This window comes from Pseudopipra pipra, chromosome 6, assembly GCF_036250125.1.
Source record: "Pseudopipra pipra isolate bDixPip1 chromosome 6, bDixPip1.hap1, whole genome shotgun sequence".
Classification (NCBI taxonomy): domain Eukaryota; kingdom Metazoa; phylum Chordata; class Aves; order Passeriformes; family Pipridae; genus Pseudopipra; species Pseudopipra pipra.
In genome coordinates, this window is record NC_087554.1 from 21172670 (window position 1) to 21188732 (window position 16063).

The 16063-nt window shown below is 35.9% G+C and overlaps 1 long non-coding RNA gene across 1 annotated transcript in view; it reads left to right on the forward strand.

Moving 5' to 3' along the window:
- The first annotated feature begins 10715 nt into the window (after nt 1-10715).
- Nucleotides 10716-16063, forward strand: part of LOC135416781 (uncharacterized) — a 54267-nt gene continuing 48919 nt past the window's right edge. The window contains exon 1 of the long non-coding RNA XR_010431718.1: nt 10716-10819. This is a non-coding gene — a long non-coding RNA (uncharacterized LOC135416781). The remainder of the gene's footprint in view (nt 10820-16063) is intronic.

Sequence of the window (16063 nt, forward strand, 5' to 3'; positions counted from 1 at the left end):
TCTGTCAATTAAAAGTTACAAGTAATGAATTCTTTGGAAATGTTCACATTAGGCTTTGCCAGATGTTCATTCATCAGGGAATGCTCCAACTTGCATAGTAACTAACCTGGACAGCTCCTATTAAAATATAACACATTGAAAATTTTGATGTGTAAGCAAGTACGTGGTGTATTCTTCAATCTAATTTGGTTCTGAGATATGCATCAAGGATTTCTTTGTTGTGGTCAAAGACACCAGCATTAGCTGTTCCATCAGCATTAGTTATGCATCGATCCTGCACATAAAATCATGATATTTAGTATCAAATGGCATTTTCTTCACATTCTTGTCATCTGAGAATGTGATACTTTCCAAATACCACGTGATTACAACTCTTGTCAGTTTATATTATTGTATGATACCTATTTTCACTGAAAAGTATTGGCTACTGAAGAAACTAAAGATGAGAATTGAATACCCCAAACTGGTTCTTTTCCTATTTACCCTTTAATATGCATGTGTTTTCCTATAGATTTCATAAAATTCAAACAAAACAAAATAAGTTTCTGGACATTTAAAGGAGACTAGGAAAACATTGACTTATCTGTAAGCTATGTGAGCCAGCAATGTGTCCTCACAGCCCAGAAAGCCAGTTGTATCCTGGGCTGCATCAAAAGAAGTGTGGCCAGCAGGTCAAGGGAGGTGATTGTCCCCCTCTACTCTGCTCCAGTGAGACCTCGAGTAATGCATCCAGCTCTGGGGTCCCCTGCACAGGAAGGACATCAAACTGTTGGAGCGAGTCCAGAGGAGGGTCACCAAGTTGATCAGAGGGCTGGAGCACCTCTGCTATGAGGAAAGGTTGAGAGAATTGGGATTGTTCAGCCTGGAAAAGAGAAGGCTTTGGGGTGACTGGATCAAGACCTTCCAGTACCTGAAGGGAGCCTACAGAAAAGTTGGAGAGAGACTATTTGCAAGGGCGTGTAGTGACAGGACAAGGGGGAATGGCTTCAAACTGAGAATAGGTTTAGAGTAGCTATCAGGAAGACATTCTTTGCTGTGAGGGTGGTGAGACACTGGAACAGATTTTCCAGAGAAATGGTGGATGACCCATCCCTGGAAGTGTTCAAGGCCAGATTGGATGAGGCTCTGAGCAACCTGGTCTAGCTGAAAAGTGTTCCTACCCATGGCAGGGAGTTGGAACTTGATCATCTTTAAGGTTCCTTCCAACCCAGGCTGTTCTGATTTTTCTTATTGATTGGACTTCAGTTTTCATGATTCATGTTGTAATAATTATGGTAAGAACATCTAAAGGATAAGTTAAATCATGTCTCATTAATCTGTTGAGATTTATCTTCATCTTATTGCTTAACCATTGCTACCACACTAAGATACTAAGTAATGACTGTTTAAATTATTACTTTTCTCTCTATACATGCTGTTAATCATATATGATTCATTCTTTAACCATAACTAAATTTTTGCATTTAAAAACTTTTCCTTACAGCAGTCAACATCAATGTCTTGCGCACCATTCAATTCCCATCAAACACCTTATTTAAGAAAAAGTAAACTGGAATCCAGATAACATCCCATTCAAGCCAGTTTATGATATTTTTTAATATCATAAACCAACTTCACATCACTTAATGTTCTTTGCCTTAATATTCAAAATAAAGGTGGAAAGAACTCTTCCTCATCTCTCAGTCTCCATGATAAGGTTACACATTTGTAGTGTAAGACAAGCAGATTACTCATTTTCCACATTAGATTATATACAAGAATTCTTTCAATTTGGCTTCAATGTGTTTATGGCCTTGCTAGATCAACATTGTGAGACTGTTCAGAAAAAAACAAGAAAAAATCTGAGGTCCATAATAAAACAAAAGCACTTGGTACTTTGAGCTGAAAACTAGGCTCTCTGACATAGAAGTAAAGAATAAACCAGAGGCCATGCTACTGAAATGTACTGACATTCATGATTTTGTATAACTTTGAATGTTAAGCTTTATGTTTTCTAAAGTTCAGAATTGTGCTTCAGAATGTAAAGTGACTACTCTGAAATTCAAGAAGACCCATTTATTCTCAAGATATAAGACCATTTGCCAAGAACAGTGTTTTGATTTTGAAATCTCTGGGTAAATTTACCACTGATGTCAGACCAAAGAGAGAGTGTGGTGGACCAGAGTCCTACAGTGATTTGTCAAACTATTTTTAAGAATGGTTTAGCATTTCTTTGTTCAGGAAATGTAAGTTTGGTGTACGCTGACCATGGAAAACAAATGTAAGCCATAGTTAGAGCAGTAGGAGATTAATTTGGCATATTTAGGAATATATTTATTAGCTGAGCAAGCATTCTAGACCAGTAATATTTACAGGGAATATTACTACTTTTACAACATAGATCTTAAGTAATTATTTTAGGATGTCATTTTAATTAGTAACAATAAAAACATTAGACAGCATCTGAAGGAAAACCCCTCAGGTTTACTTATTACCAAAATTAGGTTACATCTCAATGAACATCTACAGAAAAAGGCATTATAAATACTAGAAAGGATTTACATGCCTGAGCATAAGGAGAGCTAAGAAATCTACATTATTTTCTCCAAACTTCAAATACATTCTTCATTTGAATTAACAGATGCAGAAGAGACAACAATTATTAAGGGGGAAAAATAAATAAAACAGATAACCATTGTCAAGGAGGAGAAAGTCATCATGATTACATAGATACATGTCAGATAACACTCATACTGTCCAGTAAGACGTTGATTGAGGTGTCCCTGTACTCCAATTTTGCAACACTTTTATACCCAAGTAAGCAATTCAATTTTGTTTGACATTTAAAACAAAATAAAATTAAATAAATCTAGTACAAAATACTGTATTTGAGGCAGAGCAGTTAACCAAAACTATGTTGTAGTGACATCCAGCACAGTGATTTTCCTTTATTTAACCAATCTGAACCTGAATGGACAGTTTTTCTGAGCCCGCATAATCCATTTAGTAGTCTCCCTGATTAGCCAGTCTTGATCTTGGCTCCTCAGTGCCTTTTATTTAAAAGCAGTGAGATACTTGCAAATACTTCCTACAGGAGTTATTTAATCAGGTTCAGTCCTGGATTTGATGTTTATATTTAATTTTAGCAAGTTTTGCAGAAGTGGTGTCTTTTAGAGTAAGATATTAAAAATACCTTTTTGATAGGAGAATAATTATATTTACAATTTCTTTACAACTCCTTATGTGCAGTTGTAGAACACTGGATCTGGAGGCAAAAATGATGTGTTATTGCTACCAAATATTTGAATTTTCCTTAAGTTTATATACATGCACCAATGAACCAAGAAAAAGAGATGATTTTTCATGATTTTACATGAGCACACTTGCAGCTCCTTTGTTACTCACACATTAGTTATGCCAACATTTTATTGAAATGTATTGTGACATTCATATCCATCCTTCCAATGTTACCATATGTAACCTTGTACCACAAGTAGTGGTAGTATCATTCAACTGTGAAATAAGAAAGGTTCCAGATATGTGTTGCCAAGTCTCTTTCACCTTAACTTTTTTTACTCAAATTTTAATCACTGAAAGAGATGAACAAGCCAACATAAGCGTTATTTATTATGTTTCTCAGTGCTAATCAAAATGTATGTATGTCAACAAGCAGTATGTATGTATGTATACAAGCAGTATGACAAAGCACTTCAATGATTAGCAATACCAGTATTTTCTTTCAGTTCCAATTATGTTGCTAATTTCGCTGAAAATAAATTTTCAGACAATAAAGATATTTAGCACTGTTTGTTAACTGGAAGCAGAACAAAAATCCTCCTACTATTGTCTTATTCTGAGCGCAGTAGAAAATTTCATTTTGTAGCTTACAAATTGAAAGTAATGCTATATCTTCTAGAAAAGATTTGTGAAATGCTCTAAATAAGAATTTGTATCTTATTTTAGTGGCCGATTCAGAGGAATAATCCTTCAGTGATGGCCAAGCAGATAAGTGGTGCTAGAGTACTTTATTCTGTTTTTCCTTGTGTTATGTAAAGACTTATAGAAAATATGTATTTTTCCTTTTAGCAAAGTGATCCTAATGGTTTCAAATACTGTTTTTTCATAAGTTAAAAAATCTTCTAAACACATGTAAATAGGAATTATGGAGTTCCTATTCTACTTAACTCATTGAAATGTCCATCAGTTCTGTAAGGCAATGCAGGGAATGTAGAGAAAAATGCAGGACAAGAAAGTTTTCAGGTTAAAAGTTTAAATAAGCACCATATGCACTGGTTTTAAGCAGAAGAAGTCTGAATAGATGAAAACTCATGGCAGAAATTTTCTCATTCATATCATGACAGCTTTATTAAGAGTTTGATTGTTATAGAGTAACAGTGAAAAGCAAGTTGTATCCACTTCAAAGAAAGACTACACCTCTATAATGTAACTACTTATATTAAAAGAATCTAAATATATGATAGAATAATATAAGCAGTGCATTTTTCTGTCTTAAAATTCATCATTATACACAGAGACTAGAAACTTTTTGTTTCCAGGGACAGTGGATATTTCAACATGATCAATTATTAATGCTTTCCATTTCCTAAGTTAGAGATGTAAATGCTTTAATACTTAAAACAGCAGCTTTCAGAGACATCCAGGTAATTTTTAATTCATCCATACAGTTAATGTTTGGAGAGCGAAACAAGTGACTGGAGTACCCTCATCCTTTGGGAAGCATTGCACGTTCATTGCTTATAGACAAAGCATAACAGACCCACTTTATCAGTGAGGTGAAACACATCTGCTTGTTTCAACTCATTTTCTGATAGGTGCTTTTCCTCAAAGAGAAAGCCATAATCTTGGCAAATACATTAAAACCAGGGAAGAAGGAAAAGCAAGGCGAAGAAGACTTATTTCTGATAAAACAATTGCAGCAGAGCTGTAATGACTGCTAAACACTAAAATATTCAGGATCTAGTTGCTATGAAACTGTGATGAAGTTACAGTACACCTGCTGTAGACACAATGAGTGGGTGAAAAGCCAACTTATTGACAGAAGATATACCTTTATTTAATCAAAGGAATGACTTTTTTGCCTTTCATTTTATTCTGTAACAGTCTATTTTTCTTTAGGATTTTCAAAATCTTGCATCAATTCAATAGCCTACAATACTTGAAGAGTCCCACCAGTTTGATACAGAACATAGTACTCTCAACTGTGAATCTGTACTTGTGGCAACCAAACACCATCACATAGATCCCTTCAGTGACAGATACACTCCATTTTGGAACTTGAAGCTTCTGTTTTTTCTGACTCCACATTCTCAAAATTCACCATAGGTAACATATACCATGAGTAGATTCACTAATATTTTTTTATCTTTTCTGCCTTATTATTCTAGTGATGAAAATAAGCAAAAGCTCAGATCTACTAGTTCTCAGTAAAATCGGTGTTCAGAACAGATTACCCACATGTACAGTAACAGAGACAGGAGAAATTGACATAGTTCCCAAAGGCCTTACAAGCAAATAATTCACCTGCTCTCACATGGCATGGTTTCCTTGGCAAAGAACATATTTCTCTGTTCATTCTTACAAAACAAAACCACCCAGCGGTAGCTGTACTGACAGTGATGTGAAACAGCTTCCCACAAAGCCAAATAACTCACCATAAAAATAATTTGATCCACACTCCCTCTGTCTTACTGCACTTCTCTTTTCATGCCCCCTTTATAACACCCCTTAATAAGGTTGCTACTCTCAGCCTGGGCTACCTGCCCCACTTGGATTACTGCTGAAAAGGCCCAGCCATGCACACAGAGCTCTGCATAGGTTGAGAAAAATACTCATAAATCCTTCTGACTGGGAGCCATGAGTCTTAAAAGGACATTGCTGATGACAGACACAAATGCATTGCAATGTAAAGGTATCTCCAGCACAGAACCAGTTGCGAGCCTCTCTTCTGAGAATTCATCTATGAATTATCAAAAGATTCATGCTCTATTATGGTAGAGTCTTACTGTACAATAAATGACAGCAGCCTATTGCATAGTAAGTGACAAAAATATCTTTGTAATTTTCAAGACTCTCACACATGTATCTATCAGATGTGAAGTTAAAAATAAAATCGAAGTACATCATGGTTGCCAAGTTTCTATCATTAAATGAGGTGAGAAATGTAATTTCACAATAGAAAGGATCAGTATTGATGTGAAGCTGGATTTTTTTTTTTTTAAATCTTAACTTTAATGACTATATTCCGCTTCATTTGATAGAAGTCTTCACCTAGATGAATAAGGAAAAAGGAAAAAAAAAAACCAAGGAAAAAAAGAAAAAAGAAGAAAACCGAGATAATAGAAGAGCTAAACAAACAATATAATCATGCTCTCAGGTGCCTCTGATTAATTTCAATTTGTTGAACGTGTTTGGATTTTTTTTCATCTGCAATAAAACACTGAATATATATTTTATTAATGCAGACACTAAATCTGACATCAGCAGGGAATTTTTCCAACAATAATTGTCTTTGCTAGAAATACAAGACTGTCCTCTGGATAGAACTTGAATTCTGAGTTCAGGGAATGCTAAATGCAAAAAATTACAGGATCTCAAGAGCTTCAGGATTATGCATTTATCATGACTTTTATACAAGGAATTCCTTGGAGAAAGAAGGTCTCTTTATCAGTTACTGAAGAATATCAGCTATTACAATCCGTTTCATGATTCAAAAATGTCTGTTGAACTTAGAAATGGTCAGATGGCATTTCTTTTCACTTTGAGTCACTTTATTAACAATTTACTTGATCTCTTGAGACTTGGGTGTCTATATATGCAGTTAGGATAACAATCTAAATATTTTAGGATTTATGACCAACATGGGGAAAAAAATTGCATAAAGATTATGAATGAACAGCATCTAGATAGTTTGTCATGTAGAACATTAATAATGGCAATATTCTCGTGTTAAATTAATTAAATTAATTTAATTCCTATGCCACTTATATTTTCTATATGACAACTTTTCTATGACCATCAGTCATATCAGAAATAATTAATATAAAATCCCCCTTCATCTTTATTGTTATCAGCCACGAGAATTTTAGCAGAATGGCCAAATCTTAAGAGGATATGAGGACAAAATTGCAACTTTTTACACAGATTTCAAAAGTAAATATCCCTAGGGGTCAAGATTGAGTTACAGTGAAGGGGCATAAGATAATAATTGTTTTATATGCTTTTAATACTCTTTTGTTAGGAGAGTATAGTAAGGGACTTCATATTCAAATAGCTTTTCGAGGGTGTTGAATTCAATCTAAAAAAAGAGAATGTGTGTTAATTACAGTACGCAATAGACCAGAACAGCACTAAAAGTATACAATTCAGGAGAATAAGTGTTTAGGATACAAATCATGTATATTCCAAGAGGTAAGGTAAAATTACTCTCTCTATTTAATTGTAATTGCTGAATTTCCAAGACAGCAATATTTTTCTTTGCTTAAAATTACACAAATTAGGTGGAATGTGATGAATTTTCTTCCTTTTCCTTTTTTATAAATTCTTGTAGCAATTCACTTCTCTGAAAATTAGGTTAAAGAATATTTCATCCTCACTATACATGATAATTCATAATTTGCATGCCAATCAATCCTTTTCTTTCAAAATTTTTAATGAAGAGTGCAAAGGTGGGAAACCTCATGAAAATTAACTCACATGATAGTTGAATGGATGAAGCCATTTGTTTGGGATTGGGCAGTTTCAATGTGGAGAAAACTTGCAACTTTTAAAAGTTATTTTTATACTTCCACAAGGGCTAAAAAAAGCCACAAACAAAAACTCCACCATAAAACGAAAACCAAGCCACACATGAAAAAACAACAAGCAACCAAAAGAAATCACAAGCAAACAAAACCCAAATCTCAGACCTGTCAGCTTGACCTCAGTGTCTGGCAAGATTATGGAGCAGATCATCCTAAATGCAATTACACAGTACCTACAGGATGGACAAGGGATTAGACCCAGCCAGCATGCGTTTAGGAGGGGCAGGTCCTGTCTGACCAACTTGATCTCCTTTTATGACCAGGTGACCCGCCTGTGGATGAGAGGAAGGCTGTGGATGTGTCTATCTGGATTTCAGCAAAGGCTTTGACACCATCTCCCACAGCATACTCCTGAAAATGCTGGCAGCCCACGGCTTGGACAGGGGCACCCTGTGCTGGGTTAGGAACTGGCTGAAGGGCCGGGCCCAGAGAGTGGTGGTGAACGGTGCTGCATCCAGTTGGCAGCTGGTCAGTAGTGGTGTCCCCCAGGGATCAGTGTTGGGCTCAATTCTATTAATATCTTTATTGACGATTTAGATGAGGGGAGTGAGCCCACCATCAGCAAATTTGCAGATGACACTAAGCTGGGGGGAGTGTGGATCAGCTGGAAGGCAGGAGGGCTCTGCAGAGGGGCCTGGACAGGCTGGAGAGTTGGGCTGATTCCAACGGGATGAGGTTCAACAAGGCCAAGTGCCGGGTCCTGCACTTTGGCCACAACAACCCCCTGCAGCGCTACAGGGTGGGGACAGAGTGGCTGGAGAACGGACAGGCAGAGAGGGACCTGGGGGTTTGGATTGACAGGAAGCTGAACATGAGCCAGCAGTGTGCCCAGGTAGCCAAGAAGGCCAATGGCATCCTGGTCTTCCCTGGCCAGCAAGATCAGGGAAGTGATTCTTCCCCTGTACTCAGTGCTGGTGAGGCCACACCTTGAGTACTGTGTTCAGTTCTGGGCCCCTCAGTTCAGGAAGGACATTGAGGTGCTGGAGCAGGTCCAGAGAAGAGCAACAAGGCTGGTGAAGGGACTTGAGCACAAGTCCTATGAGGAGAGGCTGAGGAAGCTGGGGTTGTTTATCCTGGAGAAGAGGAGGCTCAGGGGAGACCTCATCACTCCCTGAAAGGAGGTTGTAGCCAGGTGGGCATGGGTCTCTTCTCCCAGGCAACCAGCAGTAGGACAAGAGGGCATGGTCTTAAGCTGTGCCAGGGGAGGTTTAGGTTGGATATTAGGGAGAAATTTTGTATGGGGAGAGTAATCAGACATTGGAATGGGCTGCCCAGGGAGGTTTTTAAGATGAAGGTTTTTAAGATGAGACTGGATGTGGCACTTAGTGCCATGGCCCAGTAACCGTGGTGGTGTTGGATCAAGGGTGGGAGTTGATGATCTCAGAGGTCTTTTCTGACCCTGTTGATTCTATGGTTCTATGATTCTATGATTCAGCACAGTCTCCCTCCACCCTCAAAAAACTATTATTTATGTTTCTTGTCAAAACCTAGGGCACAGTGAAAGTAGAAACCCTATGTACAAAGTGTTTTTCCTTCATTTCAAGCTTTTTCAGGTGGTCATCAATGGATTCTTGATTCCTCTTTTGCTTTGCTTACATAGGACTTGAAGATACTGCAGACAGAAAGTTCTCCTTTTTGACTTCATGAAATTTGAGATATTAGGCCCTTGTCTACATAGAAATCTGTCTCTTCATGTTTCTTCGATGCTAAGAATCATCTTGTTTCTTCAAGATTCATGGCTATTTCAGTGCCATAGCAGCACCCTGTAGTATGTATTTCCTCCTCCCAGCACACACTGCACTACACTTACCAACCTCCTGTACAGCTCTGGTGAGCTTTAGTGAAGTTATATAGATCTACATAAGATGACTGTCTTAGAAGTCATTACATCACCAAAGAAAAACGCCCAGTATATATATTTTGGTTTCTTTAAAAGTCTCAGGCAGTAAACAGGTTCTTTAAGAAAACATATAATAAAGAGAGAGCAAAGTATTTCTATTTAATAGAAGTAATTTCCTCCCACATTACACAGTTCTTTCAGCAAAAACATATTCCTCACAGTGTGTTGCTAAAGTCAAAGTGCATTTTTTCTTGCAATTTATCTGCTGGATATTTACAAACCATAAATTGTCATTTTGTTACTCTGCTGACTGGCAGCCCATCTCGCACTGAGCTGCAATATCCAGTTTTTTTTAAACTGGATTTATTACTGTCTAGCACAAGCAAGTCCCAATTGATTTGAGTTGTAAATTAAATGCCCTGATGGTTGTAACACGGTGATATATTACTAGAGTAAATGGAGGTTTTTCTTTGCAGTGGATATGTGCACATGCACAAAAATACAAGTCGCCAGAGTCCCAGTCAGAGTGTGAATATTCCATAATTTTCAAGCAAACCACAGTGTGAAACCTGGTCAACAGGGGCTTTCAGGGGAAAAAAAAGTTATGGAACTAAATGACATCAGCTGTGAAAAGCAGACACTGAAAATGCTCCTCATTGACAATTCTCTTGTTTTTAAATACTGAGACAAAAGTTCTCATAAATGAGCAGGTAACAAACCTCATAAAATTGATCTGGAAGAGTAGTTGAAACAGAAAACATTGTAGAAACACAAACAGAGGGGTTTTTTGTATTTAAAGAGGCCATTCAGTATTCAATGATCAGGAAAAAAAGAGGATTAATTCCTTGTCCCTAAGAATTATCAAAAATCTCTATGTAGCTCTTCATTTCTCGTTTTACCAATGAAGAGTAAAATAAGAAATTAATTTTTTTGCTGTTTCTGTTAACCTTTTATTTTCTATGATAGAATTCTACTTTTCAAAAGTCAAAATCAATACATTTTGAACCTTGGACTCCATAGTAGAAGGTTGGCTTGTTTCTTTCTTTCTGTTTGCTTACAGAAAGTATTTGTTTTGGGGCTCAGTGTACCTGGTATCATACTTTAAAGCACAAAAAATTTTAACAGGATAATACATGTAACAAGAGTGCTTTTTTTCACCTTTCTCTGCAAGCTTAAACAGGTCAGTTGAAGACTTTCATACTTTGCATGGCTCATACTTTCTTTGCCATCCTAAAGTTACAGTATTATCACTTGAGCTTGTAAAGGATACAGAATACAACACTCCACAGTATTTCTCAGGATAACTTCCTTATTTAGCTCTTCTGTCATACTGAGTGCAGTCGAAGAACATTTGCTTAGTTGAGACCAAATACCTACTATTAGATGGGTGAAAAAATGAATTCTCTAATCTTGACTGCAAAAAAGAATGATATTTGACAAATTTGACCCAGGAAAAGATCTTAACAGGTTTGTGTGTTGTTGAAGAATGTCTATTTATATATATATATATTTAAACATGAATCTGATTCATTAACTAGGAAAAAATCTATGTACAGTTACATATTAATTTAGGAAGTTATGATAGGCCAGGTAAATCAGTTAGGAAAGTGATGTCATGCTAACACTTACTGTAACTTTTCCTCAAGAAGGTAAATAAGACAAAATTTTCTTAGCTGTATGGTAGTTCCTGCAAAGTTTATTTCAGTTTCTGTAAACACTAAAAATATCCCTTCCAGTGAATATTCACATTATTCATTCAAAATTAACTAGGGTGCTCATAACCTTGTGTATCTTCTCACTCAGGTGTTCCCACTCTGAGCCTATTAAAAGCAGTGACTCATTACAAATAGACACAGTCTGCGTGATGGTATAGCCATTGCTGCTGCCATTCATGATCAGCTATGAGTCCCAGCATCTTAAAAGGAACAGAAGAACAATGCAATAATAATAGAATTAATTTTTGTTACTTGACCCACACCTGAGACTAGATACAACTCTTGTGCACAACAATACTCCACGTACCCAGAAATGCAGAGTAAGTCTGAAAATATTCCTGTATGAATAGGTATCCTTCCCAGGAAAAAACAAGCCTTAGCGGGAATGGAAATTGCTTGCTTTCCTATCTACTATGATGATTTATAGTGTGACAGAGTAGTAGAGAGAAGACTCCTGGTCAGGTGTGAGAAATATGACACTAATCATATGGATGATTATGATTAGATTTATTGCTGATACAGTGTCTAAATATTGCCAATGCAGTCTATAGTATAAGCAGGTCTACAGGGTTATAGTATAAGCAGGTTTGGGTAGAAAAGTACAGGTTTATGGGTTTTGGCCCTGCAGAATGCACAATTGCAAAGTAACCAAGCAACAAAGGCTTCCACTACAAAGTATCCCCAAATAACATATTAAGAAGGAGAAGGTATGTCAGCAGCTGTTCTTCTGATTATGGTTCTCAGTCTCTCAGTATCTTTCTGCACCTTAAACTACATGACCCTATTGACTTCTTCAACTGAGAATGAATGCGGTAACACAACATTTTACTGAGCTCTGCCTTGCCACGTGTTTTTCTTTCCATCAGAAAGGCACTTTATGCATACAGAAAAAACTAAAATAATATGTGAAATTTCAAATACTATATACTGCTTATGTAATTTGTGTGCTTTGGGGAGATTTATACCATACTTCTGAAAGTTTAAATGCTGCCTATTATTATCTCAGCCAAAACAAACTCAATGTTTTTATGCATGAATACAATCCCATGGATTCTACTTTATCTGCACATATCAATATCATTTTCTTCTCCCATCATCCTACCTATGCTTTGTGCGAGTGATCTGCTTTTATACTCTCTCCATCAAGGTTCAACTTACCCAGGTATTATTAATCAGAAAAAGTGTAAGGCAATCAAATTAGGTCCAGCATGCTCCTGCTGTCAAAAAATCAACCAGCTGTGATTGATTAATGGAAGAATGCATCTGATTTTGTGGTGCAAATTCTTCCTTCAAAAAATTTTAAGACGTTTAACATGTTTCTGTCAGCAAATCTTCTCAGCTGACAATCTTTATGAAACAGCCATCTGTTTTCAGGGATTATAAATACTTTATCAAAATATTTTTGACATGTTTCTCTTGAAAGATGATATCTTCTTTTCAATAAGTTAATGTCTTAGAGATAACTGCAATAGCTAAGTATGCAGTCAGAAAATAAACTTTAAGATTTATCTACTTCACTGGCAAATGACATAACCCATAACCTCAGCACATTTTTTATTGTCATAAATTACATGAAAATAACATCAATACTTTCAAGGTTGCTGCTATTTTATTAAGATTAAAATCATACTAAATCAAAAATAAGTAGAATTTAAAATGGTTAATTAGAGGTTGCATGTTCCCTCTTATCCCACCTTCTGATTTATCACCTATTTGTCTATTTCTTGTCTCGACATTTTTCTGTCATTTCAAGAAGAATTAGAATTCAGATATTTTCGGCATCCATCTTATAGATGTGGGAGTAGTTCAGAATCTGTGAAGACTTTCATTTTGCTGTCCTGCAGTTATCCACACAAATAAAATAATTATTATTTATCTCTTATTTTTCTACAGTCACCAGAAGCATTATCTAGAACAGCCCCCATTTTGCTAGACACAAAATAAACAAAAATTCTTGACTGTAGATGTTTATAGACTCAGAGTGAAGACAGAACATGTAAATGGATAAGTAGTAATAGGACCTAAGAAAAGTGGATGAGGAATAAGAATGATTTTGCTCTAAACTATCCCATATGCAGTTTGAATTTGTTAGCAGATTGGGAGAAGTAATATCAGGATGCCATCCATCCACTGTAAGGTCAGTATTTTTTGCGGGAAAAATTTTGAAGGTAAGGTTAGTCATCAATTTGTTTTTTAAAGCAAGTCTTAGGTTAAATATCTTGAAAGGCTTTACTTGTTTCCAGCTGCTTTGTAACATAGTGATTTTGATTTTTTTCCTTCTGTATAATATATATCTCAAAACATGCACAAAATTAGGAAAAAAACTTTTTCAGTTGTGACTAGAAGGCATATAAAAATAGTGTTATCAAAGACTGGAGAGCTACTCCATCTTTCAGAAATATCTTGTAGTTTTCACTAAGTTATTTCTAACTGACCACTATTACTTTATTTGTTTGATTTTCTTTTTATCTTTTCCTCTCAACCCTTTCAGTATGGAATACTGAAGTCTTTCATGCTGCTTACCTCTTGCATGCATTTGTTGTTTCGGATATAACAATAAATATGTTTTGTATCTAACAATAAAATTGTATCTGAAACTGAGACTATCTAATTTTATTCCTAATTTTCCAAATCTAAAAAATATTTTTTTCTATTATTATCCACTCAGTAAATACTATCATTCTCTTTTAGAGAGATTGTATCATAAACACACATGTTTATTGAAAGAATAAAAAATTCCATTCCATTACTGACTTTAGTAACTTCTGTCTTTTGTTGATATGACCCAATCCTGTGAATAAGATAACTGTGTGCCTGGTATCACTAACATGAATAAGGCTTTGAGCATACAGAAATACTTGTAAGATTAAGATCTATAAGTTAAGATTTTTACAATAATGTGTTTGGAGCACTTCAGAGGACTAACTTTATTTCTGTGTGTATGGCACCAGTGGCCTACCAGGAATCTTGATGCCATTATGGTATTTCAGTAGTTTCTGACCTACAGCTGATGGGCAGAAATGCAAACTATCTATAGTTAACTCCCAGAAGCACCAAGGCTTACGTTTTATTAATCTGTATTCTCAGGTTAAGAGAGGTGCTCGGGAAGGGGAGGAGAAATGTCTTGCATCTCTTTGCAGAGATCAGTATTACTGTATATTGAAAACAACTGTACAACATGCAGCTCTGCTGACGAAAAAGATATGAAGAACAAAAGTACCTAATATTTCCTCTTTAAACTGTAATAAAATTACAGATAAGAATAAACTATTGAAAAAGAGTTTGAAAATGTATTGCATTTCTGAAAGGAAGACCTTTATTATAAAACCGAAAGTATAAATTTGGCTTTATGAATTTATTAGATTGGATGAGGCCATGATTTCTTCTCTTTTTTAGTACCCTAAATACCAATACATTCTGCCTAACAACAAATCCTGTTTCACTCTGGTTGTACAGCACCACTGCACTGAGTGATGGGAAAGTGTCACGCACAACCCCTGGGTCTAACTCTGTGGTTGTTCTCTGTAGTGTTCTCTCTAAGTCTTCAGTGCTGTGAAAGCCATATATCCTATATATTTCTAAACATTTCTATAATGGGATAGAAGGACAAGTGAACATTTGAGTCTGTTGAATTAGGCATTGCTTATGAGATGCAGTTTCTAATTGAACATCATGTTCTTTGTCCCATAAGCAGAGAGATGGATATTTGCCAGTGCTTCTTATATGTACCTAGGTTTGAACTCTATGTATCTCTGGGTTATCTCAGTTATTTCTGAAACTGAGGCAGTGTTCCTATCACACATTGTTTCCTAAAATTTTTAGCTTAGATCCGAACAATGTTGGCACATTGTTTAGTGCATTCCAAAATATCTGTGATTAAAATCTAGTAAAAAATTTTTTGGAGAAACTTGTGCATAGGAAACAGCAAAGTGCATTTTAAATTGCAGTATTTTTCTTGAAGTCTTTGCACATGAATTGAATAAGTAGTTTGACAGCAGTACCAGACAAAGTTTCATATGGGGAGAAGAGGGCTTTTTTCATATGGGCAGAAGAGGGCTAGAAGCAAATTTGTCCCTCTTTTGTTTCAATTCCAGCGATGACTGGCTCTTGTTACAGAAAAACAAGAGGAACTTCAGGGAGAAAAAGATATAACACAGGGGATTATTGGAAGGTTACAGCATAAATCCATCATATGTGAGTTCTGGCCACTGTGGAGCTGTATTATATCACTCATAAGAAAATGGCTGCAAATTTTTGAAACAAATATGCTTGTACCAAGGTGTATAATTAATTTTGAACTGTGCCTGCACTCTGTGCCTATGTCTACTTTGAAAACCAGACAAATCTTAGCAAGACTGCAAGTTGCCTGGTAACAGGCAAAGGATGAAAGGCAATGGAGACCAGAGAGAACTACAGGTATTTCATTTTCTTCCATGTAGTTGACATCACATAAATTTGAATTAGATCCTCAGAGTTTAAGCTAACTCTTGCTATTTGTATTAAAATTAAAACTTAAAAAAAAAAGAGTTTGGGAAGACTGGATTTGGACATAGATCCCTTTACATGACAAATGAGAAACCAAGTAATTGGTAAAGGTTTAATATTACCGAATTCAACTTCAATTCCTATGTTTTGTTAGTCTGACTTTTGTACTATGATGCTCAGGCATTATTCTAAATGTAGAATTTTAACAAAATATTTCTTATCTT